The sequence below is a fragment of the Balearica regulorum genome, chromosome Z, assembly GCF_011004875.1.
Source record: "Balearica regulorum gibbericeps isolate bBalReg1 chromosome Z, bBalReg1.pri, whole genome shotgun sequence".
Lineage (NCBI taxonomy): Eukaryota > Metazoa > Chordata > Aves > Gruiformes > Gruidae > Balearica > Balearica regulorum.
In genome coordinates, this window is record NC_046220.1 from 52571888 (window position 1) to 52577887 (window position 6000).

Here is a 6000-nt window from a genome sequence, read left to right on the forward strand (position 1 = left end):
TTTTAATAATTACATAAAGGGAGCACAATAATTCTTACCTGTGTTCTTAGCTGAGGATGCTATATTGGATATTTTAAGTGCTTGCAGTTAGATGTCCAGGTTACCCATAGATAGACAAGTGAAAGGTTTTTGTCTAAGATGGGAGGCTTTGAATTTGTCAGCATTTGTTAATGTTTTCTGGTATTTCAGCCTTTGGCAGTTCATTAGTTAAGATTACACTTTGTTAAGCTCAGTTCAGTTAAGAGTACACTTTGAGCAAGGCATGCATTATAACTGAAAGGGTGTGATGGCTCTTCACGAGTGTCTCTGTGGGATGGGCATACCTTTTTTCAGACTCTCAGCACCGGTCAGCAACAGAGTGTCATAGTTTGATGTGTTTTCGTAATATTTATTTATGCTCCTCACTGTTCATAGCTACAGAAGAGTGCATGGTACCAGGACTGTGAGGACTAAGACCCCAGGGTACATTTTCAGGATGCTTTGTCAGGTTTCCACTGCTGCACACCAGCCAGAAATAAGGGAGCCTGAGTTTCTTGTTGGGCACATCCTGAGGCACATTAGAAGTCTCTGCAGGCTGTAACTTTCTAGTACTTTGTCATCTCAGGGATGCCAAACACTTAAGGGCACCAAGCACTTCAGAGTTTCACATTATTGGGGATTTTATAAAAAGCAATGGGAGCAGCATCTTGGGTAGTTAATAGGAAATGGATTGTTCTCTGTTTTTGGAGAATCTTTGCAACTGTCAAAGACATACACATTTTGTTATGCCTTGAAAAAAATTTATTCATTACTCAGTGTTAAATGTGAATATGTCTGATGATAGGAGTAGAAAGGTCTGTGTTGCAGATGAGTTATATAAATACCAATATAATCCTAATGGTTAAAGCAGCAAAGCTTCACCGGAAAGTCTTGTTTGTGACAGAAACCACTGAGGACAGACGATAATAAAGATTGTCATATGGGGAAAGCATTAACCTTTGTTACTGTCACCAAAACTAGAAGATGGTTAGAAGTGATAATGTTCATATTTTTGTCATGCTTTTTTAGTAATTTCACATGAACTCTTTTTCCAATATTTTATACATTTTCCCAAGTGTAAAGTGCCTGCAAAAAGTTAATAAGGTGTTATTCTTCTGATTTAAATGAAATTAAATGGAATTAAAAAAATGACTCAGTCATTGTTTCAGTTATGTCATTTTTCTTGGTATTGATGAACGTATACAAATACAGGCAGTGAAGGAAAATGTCGCTCATAATGTTAGAATTCTCTTCGGGAATCCAAGCAACTCTAAACCTAGTGTCTGGGCCGGAGACTTCATTTTTGGTAGTTGGGAATTTTAGGTAGGACAAGTGACACATTTAATGTAGTAAATTAGTGTTGTTTCGTGGTGATCTTAAATGCTGGATAATAGGAGGTGCATCTGCAGCTTCTTCTTTTTGCATGTACCTAGAATGTTCACTGCTTGAATTCCTGTGTCCTGGAAAAGTTCCTGTAAAGAGAAGGCTTAGGCTCCACCATTTCACAGAATCACAGACTGGTAGGCGTTGGAAGGGACCTCTGGAGATCATCTAGTCCAACCCCCCTGCTAAAGCACGATCACCTAGACCATGTTGCGCAGGATCATGTCCAGGCAGGTTTTGAGTATCTCTGGAGAAGGAGACTCCACCACCTCTCTGGGCAGCCTGTTCAGTGCTCGGTCACCCTCAAAGTTTTTCCTCATATTGAGACGGAACTTCCTGTGTTCCAGTTTGTGACCGTTGCCCCTTGTCCTGTCACTGGGCACCACTGACAAGAGTCTGGCCCCTTCCTCTTGACGCCCACCCTCTAGATATTTATAAGCATTGATGAGATCCCCTCTCAGTCTTCTCCAGGCTAAACAGACCCAGCTCTCTCAGCCTTTCCTCACACAAGAGATGCTCCAGTCCCTTAATCATCCTTGTAGCCCTCTGCTGGACTCTCTCCAGGAGTTCCCTGTCTTTCTTGAACTGAGGACAACAGAACTGGACACACAACTCCAGATGTGGCCTCACCAGGGTAGAGCAGAGGGGGAGGATAACCTCCCTCAACCTAGTGGCCATCCTCTCCTTAATGCAGCCCAGGATACCATTGGCCACCTTGGCCACGAGGGCACACTGCTGGCTCATGGAGAGCTTGTTGTCCACCAGAACTCCCAGGTCCTTCTCTGCAGCGCTGCTTCCCAGCAGGTCAACCTCTAACCTGTACTTGTGCCTGGGGTTATTCCTCCCCAGGTGCAGGACCCTACACTTGCCCCTGTTGAATTTCATATGGTTCCTCTTTACCCAATTCTCCAGCCTGTCCAGGTCTCACCTCATGGCAGCGCAGCCTCCTGGTGTGTCGGCCACTTCTCCCAGTTCTGTATCGTCAGCAAACTGGCTGAGGGTACGCTCTGTCCCCTCGTCCAGGTCATTGATGTATATGTTGAATAAGACCGGACCAAACACTGACCCCTGGGGCACACCTCTAGCTACAGGCCTCCCACTAGAGTCTGTGCTGCTTAGCACAACCCTGTGGGCTCTGCCAGAGTTTCCCTTGTAAGTCATGATTTAATGGAAAATAAGGTCCAGCAGATTTTGAAATAATAACTGTAAGTTTCTGTCTGTATGAGAAATTCTGAGTGTTAGGTCCTGGGCAGACAAAAGCTCTGATGCTGTTGCTGATGTATTCTCCCTCTGAGAGATGTGGTGGTTAGAAACCAAACCCTGGGAGAAGCAGGCTCCAGGGCACTCCCTGATGGGATTGATGCGTCCTCGGCTCTCCTCAGTTGCCATATTGGTGTGTACCACAAATCTCAGGAGCTTCACTTGGAGTCCTAGAAGTCAGGTGTTTTTTGGTTGGTTGTGGGGTTGTTTTTTTAAAGATCTAGCCTTGAATGTCTTGGCTTTAATTTAAAGATTATGCAGAGGACCTGCATTTGTTCTACTTTTATCTTCAGTTCTATCATATAATTCCATTTTTAAGCATATATATAAGGAGAAGTAATCCACTCAAATTTGTTGTTAATGTAGAGTCAGAGGTTGTTCTAACCAAACGTGTTAATTACTTCACAAACATGTTTGTGGACACAGTCTCTTAATGAAGCATTTACAGCCCCTTTCACAACTATGAACAACAACAGTGATTGCCTTTGTGTTAAATTGCATGCCTTACAAAGCCTTTGCAATAAGTATAAATCTGTCCTGGCCAGGAAAGGGAATTGCTCAAGTCAAGGTGGGAACCTCCTGGACTGAGCTGAACTTTCTATTAGGACTAAGCATGCTCCCTTTTAAATCTGTGCCTTATGTCCCTAGGAACAGCTTGGCTTTTGTTCATTTCAAATGGCAGCTGACCATCAGAATTCTGTGTATATTGTCTCTTGCCATCTGGAAAAAGGCCTTTACTTTTCCTATTGCAGTCACTAGAGGTGGAAGAAAAATACAACTGGACCTTTGTCTTTAAGTGCAGATTTATGGAGTATTAGCATTTAGTAGAAATTACTCATTAACAGTTTACTGTTTGCTCTCATGTGGCATCCTCTTCTTTCCACCCTAAGAAGTCAGAGACTCTTCAAAGCTAGCTATTTTGCCAGCAGCCAAACCATTCCTGTCTGCACTTCCCCTGCTCCCATTTCTTTTGATTTGTGTGTGTGTTGGGGAGGGGTGTGTGTGTTATGTGTGAGGGGAGGATGTCAGAGGCTTTGTGTGTGTGTATGTGTGCGCACGTCTATGTATGCATGTGTAGTTTGGGGAATAGTACTGTGTAAGTGCTAATTACTAGCCTGCAGATCCTTCCTTCAGGCATAAATTTTCTTTTCATGGAAGAAATTATAATAGGCACTCTAACCCTTTTTTATCCATAGGTCTCAAAGGATTTTTAAAAAGGGAATAAATATTTGATGTATATTAATGTTAGGAAAAACTGCAGCAGACCAATAATCTGTTTCTTCTCCATTAGATTGTGATCATCGTGATTCCTGATTAATGTTTTTCTAATGTGAGTGTACATCTTTTCTATTACCCTGGTATGTTTAAGAATGGAGTACATTCTGGTTTGTGCTTTCAGGACAATGAAATCCTATTTGAAGATGACAAATGTTTGGGTCTGGGATAGTGATACAGTGTTTGTGGGGCTAAGAGCACCTCATGAAGTATGAATACACTCCAGACTTCCTCACTGCTAAAAGCTTTTTATATAGGCCCATGGCAAGATCTCATGCTCATAGGACTGTTCCTTATACATAGGAACTATACTCAATTTTACTTAGTTGATAGTTTGAATTCATGTACCTGTGTATATTATTGACACTCAGACTTGAGCTTAAACCTTAAATCTGTTGTCCAAGCTAGCAAACCTCTTTGACCAAGCTCAAAAGTGACAACCCTTAATTAGATTGGTTTCCTTCTCAATGTCAAGGAGAACATGAACCAATAAAGATGAACCCTTCCAGTACCTGAAGAGGACCTACAAGAAAGATGGAGAGGGACTGTTTACAAGGACATGTAGAGATAGGATGAGAGGTAATGGTTTTAAACTGAAAGTAGATTTAGATTAGATGTTAGGAAGAAATTCTTTGCTGTGAGGGTGGTGAGGCACTGGAACAAGTTGCCCAGAGAAGCTGTGGCTGCCCCCTCCTTGGAAGTGTTCAAGGCCGGGTTGGACGGGGCTTTGGGCAACCTGGTCTAGTGGAGGATGTCCCTGCCCATGGCAGCGGGGTTGGAACTAGATGGGCTTTGAGGTTGCTTCCAACCCAAACCATTCTATGTTTCTGCAAAAAAAATCTAGGGCAACAAGCAGCAAGGAGACAAAGGTATATGCTGGCACCTGGCAGTCTGTCTGCTTTTCTCTATAGTGAAACGTGGCTGGAACTGCTGTATTCTGAACTTCCAGTTTAAAAGTGAATGGGAACAGGAAAGGGGAAGTGCTTACCCATTTAGGGACAAATAGGCCTGGAGGTAGCCACCAGCAATCAAGATAACACTGCCTGCATGAGTGTTTCTTTGGTATTTCAAGATTAAAAAGAAGTGTTTATGCAGTCAGCTGCTGGTTTCAGCGTGGGCACTTAGCCTGGGAGCCTGGGGGGTGCTGAAGCTTTGTGGAAGAGGCTCTCGGTCTGTGGTACCCAGCTCACACACATACATCTTGAAATCAGACTGGCCATAGAAGAGGGACCTGGATTTGTCCTTTGGTGCTGACTTCTGTGCAGCTGCATTTCTACGCATTTATCATTTTCCGTATTTGCCGCTAGATAGCACTAGAGAATCAAGGTAAGTCTCAAACAGCGAGGGATGCAGATTTAAACGAACTCGAGCACTCCAAACCTAACGGCCACTGGAGTCTGTGGTCGGTGTTCAGCTCTGATCGGCTGCCTAATGGAAATTATTCAATCAGGATAAAGTTATTTTTAACTTCCGGTGTATTTAAAATGTCTAGTCCGATGTATTCCCAAGCAAAAAAGTAGCAAGAACAGTTACCTTATTCTAGCCGTCTTTTTTAATACTTTTCATCTTTATTGAAGGCCACAAGCTTCAACAAAATGTGCATTAAATCCAAAATGTTTCATGCTGAACATCACAAAATGAACACTTTAAAATTGAAGTAAAAAAGCACCTCCAAAAATATCCATAGGGATATATGCTTCCCAAAATTATGCCTTCCTCAAGAGAGCTCATTTGCAGAGAGGTTAAAAAGTCATCTATACCTGACACTTTATGGAAGTTTACACTATCTTGCAAAATTATTTGGCATCTTTAGCTTTCCAAGAAGAATTTAAGGTAAGGAAGAAATCATTCCTGACTATCTCTGTGAGAAGCCAAGAACTGATGTTTTTAAGCTCTGCTATGAAAAGCAATAAAGGTACAACTTCTGCTTATTTACTGATAACCTTTCAAGAAGCCCTTTATGAAGTTCTTTCTCAGGGCATTAGGAGATGCAAAAAGGTCATAAGAGAAAGGCACGGGTTACTGCCTGCATGTGCTGTGCATTTTCACAGGTTTTGCACTCCT